Source organism: Monomorium pharaonis, chromosome 4 (assembly GCF_013373865.1).
Source record: "Monomorium pharaonis isolate MP-MQ-018 chromosome 4, ASM1337386v2, whole genome shotgun sequence".
Taxonomy (NCBI): domain Eukaryota; kingdom Metazoa; phylum Arthropoda; class Insecta; order Hymenoptera; family Formicidae; genus Monomorium; species Monomorium pharaonis.
Genome location: NC_050470.1, coordinates 11,227,136 through 11,252,289, shown reverse-complemented (window position 1 = coordinate 11,252,289; position 25,154 = coordinate 11,227,136). Strand labels below are relative to the sequence as shown.

The window sequence follows — 25,154 nt, the reverse complement described above, 5'->3', positions numbered from 1 at the left end:
CAGTCCCGACAATGGAATTTTTCTTGCCTTCTCGGCGAAACCCGACGAGACTACGAAGTGCTTTATGCGGAGCAGTGGAATTCTTAAGAAAAGGCAGGAGAAAATTCATATAACGGTCGCGCGCACAGTAACAGGTTACAGGCTTGCTACTAGGGCGAACGTCCTAGCCGGTCCTTTTTTTTTCTCTCTCTGGGAGCTGACTGCCAAAGGACGACAATGCGTTTGAATACTGAACGCACAGTCCCCTTGGAATTTTTATTCTTCGTTGGTTCCTCTGGTTGACTAACACAATGAAAGTTTGTCGCAACATTGGAGACTTGTATTTTCATGTTCGAACTTGCACATACGTAAGCAAAATTTTTGTGACTCCGATCAATTTATCGTGATATCCGTATCTCGCTGCTAATCAACTCAACAAACCGTGTAATCTGGGAAAATTTTTGACATGTTACTTATGACTAAAAAAATAATTTACATTATCCCATGAAGACTATTGTTTACTTTTTTCGTGGTATTCCCATCATGTGATATTGTTTTAACAATATGCGTTATTTACAAGTTTATTTATCCTCATACATGTTAATTATTATTGATTAAGATACAAGGTCGTATTATTATAAAACTACAAAAGGTATCTGTTGCAGAATCATTCAATTACGTTGCAGATTCATGAATTAACGAAAGAGCTTAATTATCCGATTGGCTTTTGCGCTTAAGCGACAGTCACTAATTGCAATGCCTTTGTCTCTTTACATCGCCATCATTTCCGTCGCATAATTGTATCGTCATTATCTTCTAAATTAAGCAGAAGACATTGTGCATAATGCTGTGAATAATAGTAAACAGTGAAACAACGTTAATGAGCAATTGTATATGTAAAAACCTTGAAATTAGGCTTTAAACATGCGACATTGTTAAACTTTTATAAGTAATGTACGTAATAAGAAATAAATATAATTATAAATTTATGTGTTATCTCAGAATTTCTAATGAAGTTAATAACACACTGCAAATCTAAGCAAAAAGTTTATAATTTATATAATTTAAAGAGAACAGCAAAGTAAAAAAATATTAAATAATGTCAAATTGTATAAAATTTGGATGCTTTTTGATCCAGGTAAAAATTTCATTCTTAGGTAAATATTTTAATTAGGAAAAAAAGTTTATAAGTTAAAAAAATGGTTTTTTAACAATAACAAATCATATAACTATAAAATAACTAATAACTAATAATAAAAATTAATCAAATAAATAAAAAAAAATTAATTTATTAAAAATTAACTAACACTAACAATACGTTAAAAATTAATTTTTTAAATTTATTATTTAATTTTTAATTAGTTTTATCCAATTTTTAAACTATTCAACCTATTCTACATTTTTATAATGATTAGCAGGCAGTCTAGAACACTTTAAAAATCAAAAAGATACAAGGAAAAGAAGTCATATTTTTACGACAAAATTTTTTACAATATTTGAAAGAGAAAGCAACTTCGTATTATTATTATTATATTATTGATTATCAATTAATCAACTAAGGCTTGTCCTTAATCAATTGTGTTTTTACATATTCTCTTTTTATTAATTTTTTTAAATTTATACATGTATGAATTTGAATTAGAATCAACAAAATAAGAAAAAACATTGTCAGATCAATATTAACTTATGCTTTGTCTGCGGAAGTTTAAGTTGTCTGATAATAAAATCTAAGCAGCATAATCAATTACGGTAAAATTAAAACGACATTAAAATACGTTTCGACTGATTAAAAAGTGACTTAAAATAAACGTTTTAAAGCCATTTTAATACTGTTTTGATGTTGTCATAATTCTTTTGTTCTACTTGAGAATCAAAATTTGAATCACGACAAAAATAATGTAAATTTAATTTATATGATGTCGATTGATATTTTGATTTTTTTTCCTTAGATTGTAAGAACACATTGTATAAAAAATAAATTTATACATTTAAACATGTATAGTTTAATGTGATATTCTGTAACATAAAAAACTAAATCACACTTGTAAATGAAGTATCTTTTACACACTTGAATTTAAAGCAAGGAACTTCATATTTATCTTAAATATATATATATTTCAGTCTACGTTATATCCAAAATTGAGCGTATTTTCAAAATTGGTTTGTCTTTATTAATATCATGGTAAAAATTTTTTCTTAAATAAATTTTTATTCGAAATCGGTATTATATCCCAACAATGAAACAACTTTTAAAATCCCAGGATACGCCAAAGCATGGAATTTAAAAGCATGGATCGTAGATCCAATAGCGGAGCTCTTCTTTCTCTCGTTTCTTTTTTTTTTTGGTGCGTTCGAATTTAGATGATTCAACGATGGAATCTCTATGTCATCGTAACAGGAAACCCCGAGAAAAAGGTGTTTCGTGAAGGCCGAAAGCACGCGGGTGGCAAGCATCTCAGCCGACGAAGTTCCGGGTGGTAGGCCGCCGCATGGTATGCCGTGCTTACCACGAGCACCTGCCACTTATTTCTTCTCATTTCTGCCTTCCTTTTTGGGGGGGAGGGTTCTCGCCCTCTCTCTTGCTTCTCTCGCTTTCTCTCTTAACTCCCATTAAACATTGTTCGTCTTCGGCGGACCGGCTACTGCTCGAAATGAAAGAGTAGGTATTTGCCGAGGAATTTCCGCGATCGATGACGGGTTTGCACCGGTAACTTAAAAACATAATTTCTGTCGGCGTGGTCATGTTAGCCTTTGTCCCTCCAGCAGATAAGAATCTAAGAGTAATGACTATTTTGCTTGATGAAGCACATCAGTGCACCGAACAATGGTTTTCTTTGATATTTTTAATTTTTGATAAAATAATTATTGATGTTTCCATAAATCAATTGATTTAATTTGTTTTTTTTAATTGTTTTAATCAGTAAAAGAAGAGAAAATTGCACGCTGATGTAGAAAAATCTATGATATTTACGAATATAATAATTACATAGTAAAATAATTATAATCAGAAATGTTATTTTCATAATAACTATTACAATAATTTTAATAATAATAATTATTGAAAAAAATTGTACTATAAATTACACAGCTTTAAAAAATGTAAAATATACGATGTAGTTATTGTTACTAGTATTATAGTAATAATTACTATAAAAATGTTATTACTGACTATAGTTATTTTACTATGCAATTGTAATAATAAATATAACTCATTTTTCAATGTAGTCTGTTCGATATGTTTAATAAATTCTTTTACAATTTTAACAAATGTAATTTACCAGTGTAATTTTAGTTTTTGATTTTATCTTAGAAAAACAGTTTACAAAGTAAACAATGTTTATCTTATAACATGAACCCAGGTAGCTCAAGTATAAAGTACAACTGTATGCAAATAATAGTTTAATAATTCTTCATGCATCGTGAATTAAATGAAGACGCTCTCTATTTTTCTCTACATTCGTATTCTACAAAATTATTTAATTCTTGCATTTTGTAGAACACAAATGTAGCAAAAAATAGAGAGCATCTTCATTTAATTCACTAATTGTCAAACATTATTCACGGTACAGTTGTACATGTCTACTCTTACTACCTGGATGCAAAGATCATTTAAAATTATATAATAATATTCTTACCCACATTTATAAGAATGGTGTTGGTTCAATTCGTTATTTTTGGTTTTTATTTTATCAACGTGTTATCATAACTTTGCTTAATTACGAAAACCAAAATGATGTAAACAGTCGATCGGCCCTAAAGGTCGCGATCGCTGCCGCTTTGAGAACGCACGGCATCTGTTACGCGCACTTTAACGAGTCTTATCTAAATTGTTTTGGCGCCCTGCGGGCCCCATTAAGACCGCAAGATTGAAATAATCAGATTGAACGAGTTCGGGCCCAATTATACGCGTGCCGCAGCTAACGGAGGATCTTGGGGTCTCACGAGGGTTATAAGTAGATGTGGGAGGGCCAAGGTCTAATTCAGAGGCCCACGGCTCCCACCTGGCTAACGTGTTCTCATTATTCCTGAGTCGGACCCGAATGCGCTCGGCACATATTTGTATACCTTATAAAGGAAACATTATCCGGATGAAGTTGCATTCGGAATTTTTGCTCGGAATTTATAAAAGGGAGTAGGAAATTGAGCGATTCTTTTATGTATACTATAATTTTGTATATTTCTGTTTAGATCTTGTTTTGTGAAAATATTAAACTCGAAGCATTTTTTTTTTCAAGAATTTACTATCCATTTGAAAAATGCAAGACTACATTAGAAAAAACAAAAATAACTGAAAGAAATTCTTCGCAAATATTCTATTTATCGTTTTAAATAATTTGGTAAATAAAAAACAAGTGAAAAAGCAATCTTGAAGAAACTACAAAGAATAAAAACTACATTGGCTATAAAAATAAAAAATAAGTGAAAAAAGCAATCTTAAAAAAATTACAAAAAAAAAATACACTGACTATAAAAAAGGTAATTGATATTAATATGCATTAATGTACATATGATTTAAAATACAAGCGACGGTATATTTTTGTTTTTCTTTTTTTACTGTAAATATTTTGTAATTACTTTCTTACCAACTTTTCTAGCGAAAGAAATGTAAATGAAATTAAAATCTAATATTCAAAAATGCTAAACACTTGTAAAATAGTTTCTAGAAATGTAAATAATTAATTATAATTGTTTTGTAAAAAAATAATTGTTTAGCTTTTATGTTTACTTACTGTTGCAAGCAAAAGTTTCACGCATATTGGAATAAAATTTGGAATAAAAGTTCGGAATAAAATTTGGTTATGACTTTTGTTTCTGAACAACATATGACCAACATGACCAACATAGATTACTAGTCCTAAAAATTAGAAAAAAATTTAATAAAATTTTTAACTAAAATTTTTTATTTAAAATTAGCACACATAGATTATACATAGCACACATATTAGATACATAAGAAGATACAGTTATTATATATTAATAAAAATCAGGATTAAGTGTTTATACGTAACGTAAGATATAAATAATCTGCATTATATAATATAATTTATGTTAATTATGTTTTATGTGTTATATGAACTGTGAATCACAGAAAATTCAGATTTTATTAAATACTTAATAAATATTAGTCTAATTTTTTCTTCAAGTTGATACAACTGGCAAATTTTATTAGATAATTACAAATACGACGTTTCGGCTCTTGCTTTGGGCCCTTATCAAGTACAATCACACATAAATTTGTGACTCGTGTCAGCGAATCATGATTGTAGCTGTGAATTGTAAAAACGAGTAATGTATAAAAACTTTTTTTTTGTACCGCATCTTAATTAAATTAAACATATACTAATAAAAAAAGACGACCAAAAAACTTACTTGTCTTTGCATTAAACATTCGTGTCAATTAATAAAATACAGTTAGTGAAATCCTTGCGTGTGTATATTATAGAGATAATTACATGAATATTAAAATTGGTAATATAAGTCTTTACTGGTGAGCAGTAACCGTCAGACTGAATTGGTATACAAAAACAAAAATATCGAAGCGTAAGCAAAGGCAAATTCATGTATGTCTAATGACTCTGTTGTAAATTGGATTAAGGTTTTCAGTGTCTTTTTGCAAATTTAAAGTATTGGTCGTCTTTTTTATGAGAAACATTTCTGCAATTTCTCTTTTTCGAGTATATTTTTCGTTATCTAGTAATGTAGATGTCGACCAGATGTGTCAATGTATGTCAGATATGTGGATGATATTTTTACTGTCATAAACCAAGTTCTTGACATCTTTAATAACTACCACCCGAGACTAAAATTTACATGTGAACGAGAATCATCTGGTTCAATTTGTTTTTTTAAATATGACTATTATAAAAGATAATAATAAATTACTCACAAATTGGTTTAATAAACCGACATTCTCCGGACTTATGTAAATTTCTATTCCAGTCATCCTGCAAAGTACAAAATTAATACTATTATCAGTTTAGTCGATCACGCGATATTGTTGTCCGACGATAGATTTCATGAAGCGAACATTAAAAAAGTCAAAGAGATCCTATTAAACAATTGCTTCCCCTTGGACTTAATAGACCGTCATGTTAAAAAATTTTTAAAACAGCGGGAGAAAGAGTTGCCTAACGTTTCGAGAACAAAATTTGACTTCAAAAAATGCATAATACTACCATATGTCAAGGGAAACAGTGACAGTATCAGCCACTTTTTAAATAAGTTAGGTTTAAATACTGTATATACAGTTCCAAAAAAACTTAACGAAATAAATAGACGCGGAAAAGATAGAATTGAACATTTAAAGAAAACAAACGTATCGCATTAATTGTAAAGATTGTTCGGCGTTGTATATCAGACAAACTAAACGTCATTTAGGAAAACGCATTAATGAACATATGAACAACATTAAAAAACATGAAAGTAGTCAGTCCGTTGTAAGCCTACATCGATGTTCCAAAGATCATGACTTTAATTGGTCGACACCTACATTACTACATAACGAAAAACATACTCGGAAAAGAGAAATCGCAGAAATGTTTCTCATAAAAAAGACGACCAATACTTTAAATTTGCAGAAAGACACTGAAAACCTTAATCCAATTTACAACAGAGTCATTAGACATACATGAATGTTTGCCTTTGCTTGCGCCTCGATATTTTTGTTTTTGTATACCAATTCAGTCTGACGGTTACTGCTCACCAGTAAAGACTTATATTACCAATTTTAATATTCATGTAATTATCTCTATAATATACACACGCAAGGATTTCACTAACTGTATTTTATTAATTGACACGAATGTTTAATGCAAACACAAGTAAGTTTTTTGGTCGTCTTTTTTTATTAGTATATGTTTAATTTAATTAAGATGCGGTACAAAAAAAAGTTTTTATACATCACTCGTTTTTACAATTCACAGCTACAATCTTAATTCGCTGACACAAGTCACAAATTTATGTGTGATTGTACTTGATAAGGGCCCAAAGCAAAGGCCGAAACGTCGTATTTGTAATTATCTAATAAAAATTTGCCAGTTATTGTGTCAACTTGAAGAAGAAATTAGTCTCATTTATTGCAAATCATCACTGGCGACTTTCAAATTACACCGTTGACTTTGTTAATAATTAGTATTGTGAAAATTACATTTCTTTATTTTTTATTTTATATTGATATTGTACCAACGAAAGATATTAAAAACCGTCAAAAATTTTCAATATATATTTAATGGCTGTCCCAACTTTTTACCATGAGAGATGGGATTACCGACTGCATTCTTATAAGATTGCAGTCGGTAATCCCATCTCTCATGGTAAAAAGTTGGAACAGCCATTAAAATTTACCCTGTATATCATATTTCTACAAAATTATAATTCTTTTTGCACAATTAATAATTGTTACTTCTATATTTTAAAATTTTATTAGATATGATTAAATTTGGATAATAACATTAACTTAAAATTTATCCATGCAATTTATAATAATTTCAATTGCTTGTGTACTGTCTCTATGAAAAAGATTTATGTAAGTTTTAACAGTTACGTAAACAATACGTAACAAATACAGTAAGAGAGAAAGAGAGAAGAAGATCCTTTCTCTCTTTCTCTCTTTCATTATTTCTGTTCTTATTGCCTGTTGCCTGGAATTGTGTTTAGGCCCTTACACAGGAACTATAATATATCCGGAACGAGTGTGAGCGCTAGCGTCGCGATCCGACAAAGAGGGTCTAAGGGTTGGTTGTTCCAACTTCTTGGTAAACTTACCTATTAAATAAATATATGTTTGTCTTTATTTACCCACACAGCACAAAGCTCCGATTAAGCTCCCAGGGAGTTTATTTTGCTGAGCTCTCGTTGGAGCTAACAAAATTCGACAAAACAAGCTCCCAGGGAGTTTATTTTGCCGAGCTCTCGTTGGAGCTAACAAAATTCGACAAAACAAGCTCCCAGGATGTTCATTTTGCTGAGCTCCCGAGGAGCTTACAAAATTCCACAAAACAAGCTCTCAGAAAGTTCATATTTTTGAGCTTCCGGAAAGCTAATAAAATTCAACAAAATAAGCTCCCAGGGAGTTCATTTTGCGAGGCTTCCGAAGAGCTTACAAAATTTGACAAAACAAACTCCCAAGGAGTTAATATTGCTGAGCTCCCAAGGAACTTACAGAATTTGCTCTCAGGGAGTTCATATTTTTGAGCTTTCGAGGTGTTTATAAAATTCGACAAAACAAGCTCCCAGGAAATTTATATTTTAGAGCTTCCGGGGAGCTTATAAAATTCAACAAAATAAGCTTTACAGTTCATTGCGTTGTTTTTAACTGTTATATTAATTGGTTAATTTCTTTCTTACGACCGTTGCTGCAACTCTGGTGGTTTGTTCGCGTTGCCATGCCTCGACATGCGCAACGTTTTAAAATAAGAATGAATACTGGCCTGTGATTGGTTATAAAAACATAAAAGTTACTTAAGACTACGGTTTCAAATATAAGAACTGATTGTGAACGGATGTGAGACAAACTGTGTAAAACATTCGGTCTCTTGGGACGTGAGTGAAAGGACAGAAGATTCTTGTTTATTTGTTACAACAATGTCGAATTTTCTCACTTTGATGTTTTATCTTGTTTGTTGTTTATTAATCGGTTTTGTGACAATGTCGAAACCATTATCGATTTTACTAATAGAGCCTTTAGTATCAACTAGTCATCATATCTGGACGGTAAATTTGATTAAAGGACTGTTTCGTAAAGGTCATCATATACACGAAGTGAGCATTGATCATGATATCAATGTCGAAGGTAAACTCGCGCAGAACTTGACATACACTGTAAGTATACATATAATAATATATTATTAAGTTTAGAAGTACGAAAACATTTCTTTATACAATAATACTTAATTTTTAACAATAATTTATAAAAACTTAAAAAAGTTTGTATAATTTTCATTTAATTACTTTCTGCTTAAATATAATCCTTTTGAAAATGTATCAGTTATTTAGAGTTGGTTATAATGATTATTCAATTTTTGTCAATAAAATATATTTTTTTACATAATATGTATCAAAATGTTTTACATTATTTCATAGAATATACGCGTGTTTCTTGATGAAGCAAAGAATCATAATATTGTTAGGAACAAATGTAAAATGGAAATTTATCGGGCTAGACAAGATTAAGGTTGTTATATTGGCTTTGGCAAAATTGAAGCAACGAGTACTATGGAAATTAGATATTAAAGTGCCGTTTCAAATACCGACCAATTTAATGATTGGGAAATGGATACCACAAAATGAAGTTTTATGTACGTCTTTTGATTTATTAGAAAAATATAAAGAAATACCAGAAATAATATATATTTTCTTGTGCTTATTTAATTAATTATTTTATTTATATTCTTAATCTTAATATAAAACATTTTTATAATTAAGTTTATAATTTAAACTTTCCTTCTTTATTAACTATTAGATGGAAAAAAACAATTTTGCCAAACATTTAAAGATTTAGCTTGGTACAGATATAAAAATAATTTTGTTAAATTGTTAAAATAATTATGTAAAATTAAGGTGATCGCTAATGCCGGAATTTTTGCAGCATTACTCATCATATTTGAATTTCTTTTATAACTATTTTGCTAATCTAACAAAATTATTTTTACATCTCTATCTAACTAAATTTTTTGATATTATAGTAAAACAGTTCTTTTGGTATAGAAAGTCTATAAAATTTCAATTTTACATGTCACTGTAGTACCATTATCTTAAAAATAGCATTGAGCAAGATAAAATTGAAATCAATTGAATGACATTTTTAATTGTAAGGATGACATTTATATAGTATTGATTAAAATTGTTATTTTTATTTAGTATAATATATGGTAAATATTATTATAACTTCGTATGTTTAGCTCATAAAAATGTAAAAGCACTTTGGACACACGGTGGTCTTCTCAGCACGCAGGAAGCCATTTGGAAAGGTATACCATCAATCGTAATGCTTTTTTTTATGGATCAAAAATTCAATGCACAAATGTTAGTAGCTAAAGGCGTTGGTATATATTTGGATATTAAAACTTTGTCCATGCAAACTATAATACACGCAATTGAAGAAATAATTTACAATGAAAGGTATTATATCTCAATTTCTGTTTCAATTTCTATGTTTCAATATTACAATTATTATTTAGACACAAAATTAACAGTTCTTATTTTATAATTATTTCAAATAATGTCTAATATAGTATATGGTCGGTTTTAAAGGTTTTTGTTAAAACAATTATTTTTAAAATAACTAATTAAAAAATTTTTTTTCTATATTTTGCTATATCTTCTATATTTTGTTATATTTTCTATAGCTTTTTTCAGTTAAAATGTGTAAGTTTGTGTTATATTATTAATAGTAAACCATTTTATTGCAGTTATACGAGAAACATGAAACAATTATCCAGCGAATTTCGGGATCGTCCAATACCGCCGTTAGATTTAGCTATTTGGAGCATCGAATACTCTGTTCGTCATCCAAATGGAAGTTTAGCAACACCTCTTATAGATCTCAGAACTGGATGGAACAAAATCTAATCGACGTTTATGCATTTTTATTTTTTAATATTATTATAATATTGTTAAGTATATTTTTTATTATAAAGATACTAATCAATTTTTGTTTTAATTATATATATATGATATCTAAATTAAGTAAAAAGAAACAAGCATAAGTCTTTGAAAATTAACAGTTGCATGCAACTATTTTAAATACAATAAAGTGAATAAAGTAATAAATACAAACAAACGTAGTATTATTAATGATCTACACGACGTGGTAGTTAAATTACTTAAAATTGGCTAAAATTGATTAAAAGCCGATTTATAATTACCGTAAAGTCAATTTCTTTAAATCGACTTATTGACTGACTAAAAATCGGCACTTGTCGAGTCATTTTTATGTTAGTCAACTATAAATTGACATTTAATTTGACTTTGAAGCCAGAATAAAGTTTAGATTTTTATGCTAACAACAGTTAACTAATAGTTAACTTGATACGGTGAGATTAATGATATATAAGGTATCCTGTTTTAATAGTAAAATATATAAAAAAATATAGAAAATACGGAAAAATATTTCAGATAAAAATTATGTTTTAAAGGGGAACAAATAATAAAATTGTTTTTTTTTTTGTAAAAAATTACTTTTTCAAAATTTTATATAAGCAATGTTTTTAAAATAAATTTTTTTATCATAACGTAATTTTTAATTATTTCCCGATCAAAAAATTTTTATGTAAAAGTATGTAAAAATCTGTAGAATTATGTATCAAAAATGTCCATGCAAAATTTTACATTGTATATTTTTATTTAATTTTACATATTTTTATGTAATTTTATATAATTTTGATATAATTTTATAGATTTATACATACTCTTGTATAAAAAAATTTTTGCCGGGAAAAAAATTGCTTATTTACAATTATATATAATTATACATAATTCTATTTAATTATATATAATTACATATGAATAATTCTTTCTCAATAAAAAATGTTTCATGTAAAAGTATGTATAAATTTGTAGAATTATATCAGAATTATATAAAAGTATATAAAATTATGTAAACTTATATAAAAATATACAATATAAAATTTTGCATGGACATTTTTGATACATAATTCTACAAATTTTTATATATTTTTACATGAAAAATTTTTGATCGGGTTTGTATATAAAAATATTAAAATAGAGTTATTAAAAAATTGTAGTTTACAAGATTTTTAATGTTTTATTTTATATTTTTCCATAAAGTACAAAGTATATAAAATATCTTCTAAAACATTAATTTTTTGACAATTATATCTTAAGTGTTTTTATACACAAAATAAAATAAATCAGTTAGTGTAAAGAAAACATATTATTTCTTTTTAAAACATATGTAATTGTAAATTGCATATTTATACATTCTAATTTTATAAAATAGAACTTTAGTAGTTTTAATTTTTTTAAAAAGGATATTTGTTATACTGACTGCGTATATTAAAACACTGTGTACATTGTGAGAAAACATTCTTACATCTTATTCAATGTAATCACATATAACAGACTTAATTTGTATCTATACATAAAGAAATCTTATTCATATTTAAAATATCTACATATTCGACTCTTTTTATTATTTATTTGTACATTTTCATACATTATGTAATACAATATTAAATTTTTTATACATGTATGACAATAATTATTCTATTATCTCATGTGTTATGTAATGATCAATTGCATGATTATTCTGCATGTGAATAATTTCATTTGATTCAACAACGATGACAGGAGCTGTGATTAACTTATACAGAGTGTTCCAAACTTATCGCAATATCTATCAATGGTAGATCTTTAAGATCACCCAAAATGATTTCAAGCATTTGTCTTAATAGATATGATAAGTCTGGGACATTCTATATATTATTAATAATTTATTATTCTCTATACTATAATTTGTACAGTTTTTCTCTGTTTTTTTTTAATTGTGCATCTCAAACACGTATTCAGAACGTATTTTTAAAGGCGTTAGCGTTTTTTTCGTTATTTTATCTTTATCATTCGTTAGACAAAGATAAAGTAAGAAAACTGCGTGTTGTTATCTTTTTAAATGTGTTCTGAATATGAATTTGAGTTGACAAGAAAATATCGTTGTGATGGTACTGATAAGCTATGACGTAGAGCTATATCATTGATAAATGGTGTTCACCTTGAAATAAGAAGAGAGAGAATGACTATACTAGACGTTACTGATACATTCAGTTCTGTGATCTTTTTGAAAAACTTGCGAGAGGTTTTACGGAACAATGTTACGCTGGTTTATTTTATTGTATTATTTTGTTTGTTATATGTTAATGAGCTTTGTGACAGCATCGAAACCATTGTCGATTTTACTAATAGAGCCTGTCGCATCTCCAAGCCATCATGTCTGGACGATGGCTTTAATTAAAGAACTACTTCGTAAGGGCCACCATGTACACGCAGCGAGTATATATAAGCCTAAAGTTGAGGGTAAACTCGCGCAAAACTTGACATACACTGTAAGTATATTAAATTATTTGAAGACATTATGCAAATAAATTATTTATTTTTAATTTATAACACATGTTAGATAAAACATTTGAATATATCTTTTCTGTTTTGTAATATTGTTTTGTACAATAATTTTTGTCATTGGTCGTATTATCTCAATGTGTTTTTGGAAATAATTTATCACATTTTTTAATGCCTTTTCTTGTATGATAATAAGTATTTATTATCAAGTTTTTGCTGGATATTTTATTATTAGGTTTTTGAAGAATTGATAAACACTTTTGACAAAGAGGAATATAATCCAGCTGAGTGGGAAACCTACAGCACATTTTACATGACTTATTTTATGTATGAGTGGGGTATTGAATCATGTAAATCAATGATAAAAAGTAAAGAGGCGAAAGAGCTTTTGGAAACCATTAAGACTGTCGAATTTGATGTTATAGTGCATGACGTTTCTCTAAATGAATATTTGTATGGATTGTGGGAGGTAAGAATAAAGCAATATCTATCATTAATAAACTGAAAGAATTAAGTAAATTTAATAAAAAAATCAATAGTTTACAAGATATTTTTATATACTTTATATTAAAATACATTAGAATAAATCTATATATATAAGTCGCGATGTATGTATGTCCATAACTCCTCGAACTACTCCGTCATTTGTGGTCCGATTCTAATGCAAAAAATTTTATTTTATTCCAAATTTTACGAGGATTGCTGCTATGGGTTTGGTTTTTCAAAATACAGGGTTATTAAAAAATTATCTATATATTGATTAATAACGGATAAGCGTTTGTCTGTATAACCGCAAACAACATCGTCATTTGTACCCCAATCTCTTGCAAATGGTCACATTTTATTTAAAATTTAACGAGTAAGGCTGCCATGGGATTGGAGTTTCCCTATACAGGGTGTTTCATTTAAGGACTTACATTTCTTAAAGTTACGCCAAACATTTATGAAACAACCTGTATATGGAAATGAATAAATAAATAATCAATGTAAAAAAGTGTTATTTACATATACAGAATTTTTCAAAAATTTATGTATATGAGTTTAGTTGTCTGTATGTCTGTATGTCCGCAAATAGTTTTCAGTATTTGATGTCCGATCCTCATACAATTGGTCTCATTTTGTTTTAAATTTGGGAATAAAATTAGAAGTTTTTTTCTACATAAACAGGGGTTTTCTAAAATTTCCTTTATATAGATTAGTAGCGGGTATGCGTTTATCTGTATGACCCCGACCTACACCGTCATTTGCGGCCCGAACCACTTGCAAATGGTATCATTTAATTCCAAATTTTTTGAAGATGGCAGTCATGGGTTAGGAATTTCCATATACAGGAAGATGTTTCATAAATAAATGGCGTAACTTTAAGAAATGTAGGTCCTTAAACGAAACAACCTATTATATATGAATCCATTGAATCCGGATTTTTATTATAAAGAGGGTTACAAAACATGATCTTCATTATAAAAAGTTTGGTAAAAAAATGTATAGGACAAGATCACGCTTGAGTACGGCATGATGTACTGATGTAAACGGCACCACTAATAATTTTGTATTATGCAATAAGTACACATGTTTGTTAGTTTGTATTTCCGCGAACTACTCACACGGGCGTGTATTTTTGATCAAAAAATGTAAAATTTGAATACCAAAAGCAAATGGATGGACATAGAAATGATTAGGCTGACATTTCAGTGTTATATAAGTACCGCGGACAAACAGAAGCGGTACTTATATATGTGTGTGCATGAAGTAAGAGCTTTTTCGCGAAGCGCGGGCGAAAAAGCTAATTATAATATATCTCTTAAACTACTAATTTTTTATTAACTTTTTAAAACTTTTTTAACCTTTATATTTTTATATATGTGGAGAAGTATGGTTAGAACTTGATTAATCAGAAGGCCCCCTTTTAACAATAATAATACGTGTTGGATATATTTGATCTTTTTGTATGTACAATTATAATTGCGTCAGTGTGTAATCGATAGGATCTTGAGGTAGCCGGAAGCTGGTTCGTTCTGGTTGTAGAAGGATTAGGCGCCGCTCGAAAGTGCTTGTAGGTGGTTAGGACTTCCTCGTCAGCCTCAGCCTCGGAACTCTCGGAAGAGGGTTCGTGCTGGTTGTGGAAAGATTAGGTGGCACCCGAAGGAGGTTAGGACTTCCTATAGTCGCTGTCATTACCAAATAACCGAACAGCTCTCGGAAGACTGCCCGCTTCTTCTCCAGTAGAGCGCGAGGAATGTGCTTTCCGAGTGTACGTGAGAGCGCACGTGGTGTCTCGGGATCCTTATCAGTAGCCACGGCATGTCAGCCTTCTTATGTAAACCAGATGTTGTATTTTTACTTCCGAGTTTGAGGCGCCGCGCTTTCGCCTAGTGGCGGCCGCGTGCACTACTCGCGGTCGCCGGGGCCGCTGACCCGGCCGCGGACGCCGTGCGCGCGTGCGCTGTGGCGTGCCGCCAGGCCGCCACAATATGTATAGAAGAGTGTCATTTTTTGGTTGAGGCAAAAAACTAGTGCATAGTAATATTTGTGTGAATTGATAAATATTGCTATAGGCCTAAGTTGCGGTATTTATTTCAATGATGTATTGAACCTCGCATATTCACACTTGTAAACTAAGTTAAACGATCGTAAAATTGAGTATTATTGATTCTCAGGGCTACTTCAATCAAATTTGATTGACTTTAATTTATTGGAAAAATTGCTAACATGAAGAGTAAAACTAGTTTATTATTAGAACAAAGTAAAAATTCTCTTATTTTTTAAATATTCTGTATTTGATTGATTACAGCATTTGATATTATGCTTTTAATATATAAATAAAATTATAATTTTATTATTATTTGATAAATACAAATTACTGGTAACACTAATGTCTAATCGCTGATTAATATTAATCGAAATTGATTAAAATTATAATTTTGAACATAAAATAATATACAGAACTATGTAATAGTCTCAGGAAATAATATATAATGTCAGAATTAATCACAATATCTTTGTATATATACACTTCTCGCAAAAATTAAAGAAACAAAAAAATTTTCTAAATTTTTTGCTAATTTTCAACAGGCTGTATTTTAGTAAAAAATGGTCGTACAGAAAATAAAAAAACATAGCTTTTGAAGCTTGAAGACTCTAGTTTTAGAATTTTTTGGTTAAAAATTTTTCTGAGCACCGGTAGCCATGCAATTCTTGGATAAAACACGAAAAAAAAATTTTCAAAATTTTTTACATTTTTTTTTGCTCTACAAACATGAAAAAAATTTTTCGAGCTAAACCAATGCATAGGTCGCATAGCCTCTTCATTCAGCTTCAATTTGCTTTTTTCGGAAGTCAGATACGACTATTTGTCTTCGAGATATCGAATTTTGAATGCAAAAGGACCTTTTTTCACTCAACTGCCGATATCTCTGAAACTACTGGTCGCCTAGCGAGCTGACGAGCGGTTTCGTTTTCTGCAGAAAATTTCCTACAAAATCTGTCATGGTTGATTAAAAAAAAAATTTTGTCCTACCTGAAACGGTAACGTGAAAAAAGAGCAAAAAAATGCCATTTTCCCCTTTTTTGGTAAATCGACTGTGTCTTCGACAATATTGGGGCAAAAGCTTAGGTTAGAAAAAAATTTTACAGTCTAATGTACCCCAAAGACCCCCCTAAATTTTTAGATCGATCGGTTCAGCGGTTTCCCCGGACCGATTGATTGAAATTTTGAAAAAATTAAGGGAACAAGACTTTGTTCCTTAAATTTGACCTAATCTTTTTAAAATTCAATAATTTCATTTTTTTTTACTTTTTACTCAATTTTGAGTTTTTTGAAGATTGAGTAACAAAAAAAAATCCAAAAAAATTTTTTCAAAAATTTTGAAAATTTCCAAAAAATTTTTTTTTGAAAATTTAAAAAATAATTTGAAAAAAATTTCTTTTTTTTCGTTTTTGAGAAAATCAAACTTTCTGACGAAAATTTTGATTGATGATTGATTTACCGCCGGCATTAGCGTTATCCAAAGCATACCACGTGGAGGTTGCACGGTCGGATTTACGCTTCTTTTGTGCTTACGCACGTGTGTTAATGATTCTTCGAAAAAAATGAGACCCCGTGGTTCGTCAGCTCCACAGTATTTTGCGACTCCAAACTCATTTTCTAAAGTGTGTGTGTGTGTGTGTGTGTGTGTGTGTGTGTGTGTGTGTGTGTGTGTGTGTGTGTGTGTGTGTGTGTGTGTGTGTGTGTGTGTGTGTGTGTGCGTGTGTAAAGTGTGTGTGCCTCGTGTTCAGTATCGAGTGTTCCCGCCTCTACTCCTAATCACAGCTTGCAATCTTTGTCGCATATTCGAAATGCAATTTCGGATCATCTGTTGAGGGATCTGACGCTAAATTCTTATCAAAGCGTTCTCTAATGCTGCCAAATTATTCAGATTCGGATAATTTTGACGCAATCGGCGGCCCAATATGTCCCAGACGTGCTCTATCGGATTCAGGTCAGGACTCATTGCAGGATGCCTCAACAATGTAATGTTGTTTCTCTGAAAAAATTGGCGGGTGATATTCGCTGTATGAGGCCTAGCATTATCCTGCATAAAAATAAATCCTCTCCTGTTCCTTGCTAAAGGTAACACGTGAGGTCGCAAGATTCGGTCGATATAGCGCCTAGCATTGAGATTGTCTCGAACAATCACTAAAGGAGTTCGAGAATCCCGTGAAATTGCAGCCCAAACCATCACCGATCTTCCACCGTAAGCAACAACGGGACGAATGAAACGTTGTTGATAACGTTGACCTGTACGACGCCAAGCTCGAGGTCTCCGGTCGTTACCATACAGGCAAAACCGAGACTCGTCAGAGAAAAAAACGTTGTTCCAATTTCTCATTTGCCAGTTCACATGGTCGCGAGCATACTGCAGACGAGCTCTACGATGTGCAACGGTCAACATCGGTCCACGGGCAGCAGTTCTAGCACGGAGTCCAGATTCGCGAAGACGATTTCTTACCGTCGATTGAGAAATGTTTCGCGGCTGTCGTCGTTGTCGTTGCTGTTGTTGTTGTTGTTGTTGTTGTTGTTGTTGTTGACGGTTTGGGAAGTTTCGGGCGATGATGTTGGCTGGAGCAAAAGGGTCTTGGATAGCCTGTTGAATGATTGCTCGGTCATCTCGACGAGTCGTTGCTCGATGGCGGCCTTATCCAGCACGTCGTTCATATGCGTTTGTTTCCAGGAATCGGTTGTACGCACGAGACACAACCGAAGCACTTACACCGAGTTGTTCACCAACCTGCCGATATCTGTACCCCTCCTGAACAAGAGTCACAAGCCGAGCGACTTCTGGGGCAGATAAATGTCGCCTGGGAGGCATTATGACACGAATCAAATTTTAAAAGCTGCTGTCAGTAATTTCTTCTTTGAAAATATCGAAAAAGGGTTAGTTTTGAAAAAAACTGTTTTGTAACGCGTAATGGCTCTGCAGGAACGTGAAAAATTATTCGCTCAGAATTTCGCACAACGGGTACCGTGGGCACCTTAGGGGTATCAACTTTAATTTTTTTCAATAAAATTTTTTTCAAGGAAAATGAAAGTTTGAATATTCGAATATTCAAACTTTTTTTTTCAATAAATTTTTTAATCAAATTTTATCAAAATCAAATTTTATTGAAAAAATTAAAGTTGATACCCCTAAGGTGCCCACGGTACCCGTTATGCGAAATTCTGAGCGATTAATTTTCACGTTCCTGCAGAGCCATTACGCGTTACAAAACAGTTTTTTTCAAAACTAACCCTTTTTCGATATTTTCAAAGAAGAAATTACTGACAGCAGCTTTTAAAATTTGATTCGTGTCATAATGCCTCCCAGGCGACATTTATCTGCCCCAGAAGTCGCTCGGCTTGTGACTCTTGTTCAGGAGGGGTACAGATATCGGCAGGTTGGTGAACAACTCGGTGTAAGTGCTTCGGTTGTGTCTCGTGCGTACAACCGATTCCTGGAAACAAACGCATATGAACGACGTGCTGGACAAGGCCGCCATCGAGCAACGACTCGTCGAGATGACCGAGCAATCATTCAACAGGCTATCCAAGACCCTTTTGCTCCAGCCAACATCATCGCCCGAAACTTCCCAAACCGTCAACAACAACAACAACAACAACAACAACAACAACAACAACAACAGCAACGACAACGACGACAGCCGCGAAACATTTCTCAATCGACGGTAAGAAATCGTCTTCGCGAATCTGGACTCCGTGCTAGAACTGCTGCCCGTGGACCGATGTTGACCGTTGCACATCGTAGAGCTTGTCTGCAGTATGCTCGCGACCATGTGAACTGGCAAATGAGAAATTGGAACAACGTTTTTTTCTCTGACGAGTCTCGGTTTTGCCTGTATGGTAACGACCGGAGACCTCGAGCTTGGCGTCGTACAGGTCAACGTTATCAACAACGTTTCATTCGTCCCGTTGTTGCTTACGGTGGAAGATCGGTGATGGTTTGGGCTACAATTTCACGGGATTCTCGAACTCCTTTAGTGATTGTTCGAGACAATCTCAATGCTAGGCGCTATATCGACCGAATCTTGCGACCTCACGTGTTACCTTTAGCAAGGAACAGGAGAGGATTTATTTTTATGCAGGATAATGCTAGGCCTCATACAGCGAATATCACCCGCCAATTTTTTCAGAGAAACAACATTACATTGTTGAGGCATCCTGCAATGAGTCCTGACCTGAATCCGATAGAGCACGTCTGGGACATATTGGGCCGCCGATTGCGTCAAAATTATCCGAATCTGAATAATTTGGCAGCATTAGAGAACGCTTTGATAAGAATTTGGCGTCAGATCCCTCAACAGATGATCCGAAATTGCATTTTGAATATGCGACAAAGATTGCAAGCTGTGATTAGGAGTAGAGGCGGGAACACTCGATACTGAACACGAGACACACACACTTTACACACGCACGCACACACACACACGCACGCACGCACACACACACACACACACACACACACACACACACACACACACACACACTTTAGAAAATGAGTTTGGAGTCGCAAAATACTGTGGAGCTGACGAACCACGGGGTCTCATTTTTTTCGAAGAATCATTAACACACGTGCGTAAGCACAAAAGAAGCGTAAATCCGACCGTGCAACCTCCACGTGGTATGCTTTGGATAACGTTAATGCCGGCGGTAAATCAATCATCAATCAAAATTTTCGTCAGAAAGTTTGATTTTCTCAAAAACGAAAAAAAAGAAATTTTTTTCAAATTATTTTTTAAATTTAAAAAAAAAATTTTTGGAAATTTTCAAAATTTTTGAAAAAATTTTTTTGGATTTTTCTTTGTTACTCAATCTTTAAAAAACTCAAAATTGAGTAAAAAGTAAAAAAAAATGAAATTATTGAATTTTAAAAAGATTAGGTCAAATTTAAGGAACAAAGTCTTGTTCCCTTAATTTTTTCAAAATTTCAATCAATCGGTCCGGGGAAACCGCTGAACTGATCGATCTAAAAATTTAGGGGGGTCTTTGGGGTATATTAGACTGTAAAATTTTTTTCTAATCTAAGCTTTGCCCCAATATTGTCGAAGACACAGTCGATTTACCAAAAAAGGGGAAAATGGCATTTTTTGCTCTTTTTTCACGTTACCGTTTCAGGTGGGACAAAATTTTTTTTTCAATCAACCATGACAGATTTTGTAGGAAATTTTCTGCAGAAACGAAACCGCTCGTCAGCTCGCTAGGCGACCAGTAGTTTCAGAGATATCGGCAGTTGAGTGAAAGAGGGTCCTTTTGCATTCAAAATTCGATATCTCGAAGACAAATAGTCGTATCTGACTTCCGAAAAAAGCAAATTGAAGCTGAATGAACAGGCTATGCGACCTATGCATTGGTTTAGCTCGAAAAATTTTTTTCATGCCCGTAGAGCGAAAAAAAATGTAAAAAATTTTGAAAATTTTTTCTTCGTGCTTTATCCAAGAATTGCATGGCTACCGGTGCTCAAAAAAATTTTTAACCAAAAAATTCTAAAACTAGAGTCTTCAAGCTTCAAAAGCTATGTTTTTTTATTTCCTGTACGACCATTTTTCACTAAAATACAGCCTGTTGAAAATTGGCAAAAAATTTAGAAAATTTTTTTGTCCCTTTAATTTTTGCGAGAAGTGTAATATTATAAAAACTCTTACAAATCTATATAATATTTCATTAATAAATTATATATAATATTTCTTTAAGTTACTACATATTTCTTTAAGTTACTAAAAAAATGATTTTATAAGTAATCACTAGAATTCCTTATTTAATAACAGAGCTATTATGAGTGATTATAATACCTATAAGAGCCATAATACTATTTTCTCTTTTAATAAATTATGTTATCTATAAAGTACACTGTTAAATAATCTCGTGCAGTCGTGAAGGCATCGTAAATAAGCATGTAAATGTATTAAGTTGTCGCTTTTTGCTAAAACTGATTTGTTTTTATTAATTAATTTCTTATTAAATATTGAGAACTTCGCAAAACGTTTTTATTTTAATTTGCTCTACTTGGTAAAACAAGAAGTAGTGCTAGATATTACTTCTAAGTTTTATATTACTGCTAATAAAAATAACTTTTTAACTAATTTTTGTTTACCTTATTTTTTATAAAATAACAATTCTTTACTGTTATATTTTCTATTGTCACTTTATTAGGAATTGTTTTTCAGATTGCTAAAGGTAAACCACCTGTAGTAGGATATGTTCCGTTTGGCCCTGCACCATGGCTCAAAGATTACATTGGTGGTCCAAATTATCCGTCTGTTCGACCATTTCTAACAAGCATGATAAAACCCGTAAATTTATGGCAAAGAACATGGAATGTTTTATATTACATTTCAAGTGATGTCTTACGACATTACTATTATTTTCCAACTCTTCAACAGTTTGCTGAGAAATTTGTAGGTCACGCGATCAGACCATTACATGAAATAGAAAAAGACAGAATTAATATTTTATTACTTAATACTCATGCTGCATTTTCGTCTGGAATTCCCTTACCACCAAACACTTTGGAATTGCAGGATTGAATGTCCAGGCCGTACAACCAATTGCTGGTGAGGTAGTTGAATCGCTTCCCGAGGTAAGAGAAACCGTTTTTTTTATTTGAGAACTAGCAAAAATTAATAAGTGTAAAAATATTTTAGCAAAGAAAAATTGTATGTTCTAAGAAAACGGAATTTCTCAGAAATGGAATGAAATGGAAGCCTAGACCGAATTATGAATTATCTATATCCAAAGATTTCAGAGAATTTACCTTTCCTATTTAAACTAAGATATATAATTAAATAAATAGAGCAATTAAATAAAAAATATTGTAATTTTTTTTATTAATAAATTATTAATTAATCACACATTATGAGAACATTTCAAGTAGAAGATAAATTTTACACGGTATATATTATTCAAATAAGAAATACAATACAATAGAATTTAATTTTTAACAATGACTTATAAGAAATGTATAAATTTTATTTAAATAAATTTGATGATGACTTTCTACTTACAATTAGACATCTACTTGAAATGTATTATTTACGACTGGTTACAACAGTTACTTAGATGTTTTAACTATAAAATACATATTTTTATATATTATTGATTATTCATACGTATCAAATGTTCATTTTATTATTATTTTGCAGGATATACGTGTATTTCTTGATGGAGCAACAATGGAGCTATCGTAATATCTTTAGGAACAAATGTAAAATGGAAAACTATTGGGTTAGATAAAATCAAGGCCGTTATGCAGGCTTTATCGAAATTGAAGCAACGAGTACTATGGAAATTGGAGATTGAAGTGCCATTTCAAATACCGAACAATACAATGATTGTGAATGGATGCCACAAAGCAAAGTTTTAAGTATATCTTTTGATTCTTTACATAAGAATTGAGAGTGACCCAAAAATTAAACAACTTTTAAATTAATAAGAAAATTATGTTAAAATTTGAGATAATTTAGAAGTAATTAAATACAATGATACAGAATCTGTAAAAGTTTAAAACTTTTTAAATAATATTTTGAACTGTGTCACATATATTCAATAATTTACGGATTAAACGAACTCACAGAGTGAAGTTCGATAGTTCAAACCAATAAAGGCCAGTAAGTCGTAAACTCGAAAATTGGGTGGGAACAGGTGAAAGCTAAGCAGGAACCAAGGTGGGAAGTCCATCCGGACGAGACCCCCAGCATAATTACGATCGAATTTCACTCGGTGAGTTCGTTTAATCCGTAATTATGTCTAGGCTCTCGTCCGGATGGACTTTTAACTATGTAGATGTTCAAAGCGCAAATTAACTGGCCGCAGTAACGGAAGTAAAGACACGTCTGCTTTTTTTAAACGAGAAAAAAAATTCCGAGAAGAAAGAAAAAATTGTCTAGTTAAGGACTATGCAGAGGAGGTACTTGCAAATGAAATGGAGCGAATGCGTCAGAATCTACAATTGACGATTATAAAAATTAGCAATAAAATGCGACTCCCCTGACCAGTCCGCGGCCCTTTATAATATAAGGTCCACGGAGCTCCTTGTTTGGCTGCAAGGGAGTAGACGCGTGGCGGATGCTATGCGCCGTAAAAGAGCCGTCTACCCCACAGACCGCGAGAACTCTCCGAATCCAAAGACCTAGTCAGAAACTGAAGGTCAGCAAGTAAGTGGATTCCTTCAGCAATGTAGAAGGGCCTTCCTTCCTTCTTCTGGTCTATCTTCTCTGACATCAACGACGAAATTCTTAAGCCGAGCGCATTTAAAGCCGCCGCAAGCTGAGAATGATGCGAAGCCTGGGCTTCGTCTTGCTTCAAAGCGGATTGCTGAAATCTTCAAGATAGGTAGTAAAAACTTTATTAATTTTAGGAGGGCCCGAATCGAAAAGATCGCCCTTAACCTCGTGCTCGGAAGTAATGAGTCCTCAGAGAGTCCGGAAAACCATTGTGAACGGTGTCACGAGCAAAGCAGAAGAAGGAAGGTTTAATAAATAACGCTATCGAGGACTCGATCGGAATCGTTCCCTCTATGACAATTTGTGGATGGACCAACAAAAAGGTTGACAAGGGAACGCACCTGGTACGACGCCCCGTTTCATAGGAACCGTCCGAGACCTCATGTAAGCGCTTACCTTCCGTTTGCCACAGAGGCAATCGTTTGCGACAACGCAGCCTTTTCCGGCTGGGGCTGCAACGGGACAGAAACAGGGGCCTGAGACAGCTCAGCTGCGATCTCTACAGGCTCTGGGATCTTTTTGCGACACCATGATGTCGCCGCTGGACGCTGACCTTGAGAAGGAGGGGGAGGAGTATCCGCCGGAGCATCAGACGGTGACACCGCGGGAACATACGAATTTGCCTCGATCGCAGCGATCCGATTTCCTTGATCTGCTAGCAGCTCCAGGATACAATCCAGAGAAACTGAGAGAGAGGCTTCTTAGGAATGCGATTCGATATTCTCCGGATTACGCGATCTTCTTCCATCGCCTGAAGAATCCCGAGGAGAACTACGACTTGTGCCGTTTGTAACTTCTAGGAGATCTAGAACGGTATCTCCGCGAGGACTTACCCATAATGGGTCTCAGAAAAGGAATAACTTTAGCAAATAGAAACGAAAGACTGACGTGTCGATGTGTGTGTTGATCGACGAACAGAAAATAATGAAGAATTATGGCGGACGTACGCGTATCTATGGACGCGCGCGTATCTAAGGAGCGCACGGATCGGAGTAGGCCCTTAGGACGCTTTTTTATTTTTATTTTTAAAATTCTGTTGATACGACGTGCAGGGATGCACTACTACATAGTTAAAAGTCCATCCGGACGAGACCCCCAGCATAATTTGTTTTTGCTTACAGTTTTTTCTATCTAAGCTAACTTTAGCTTTTAATTATAGATAAAAAATTGAATTGGTCTTTTACTTTTAATCTGTTTGTTTATAATAAAAGAGCTTTTTATTAAAACAAAGATTTTTAATAATTTACTTGTGACAAAGTTTTGACTGAAAAATATTATTTTGTTACGTTACTCAGGATATTTACAATAATGAAAGGTTTACATTAATATAAAATTTACATGATATTATAATA

At 32.2% G+C, this 25,154-nt stretch overlaps 1 protein-coding gene and 1 pseudogene across 1 annotated transcript in view; one reads left to right on the top strand and one right to left on the bottom strand.

Annotated features, from left to right (window-relative positions):
• Nucleotides 1–25,154, bottom strand: part of LOC118645134 — a 198,243-nt gene that overhangs the window by 49,445 nt on the left and 123,644 nt on the right. The window lies entirely within an intron of this gene.
• Nucleotides 12,710–22,990, top strand: LOC118645131 (annotated as a pseudogene).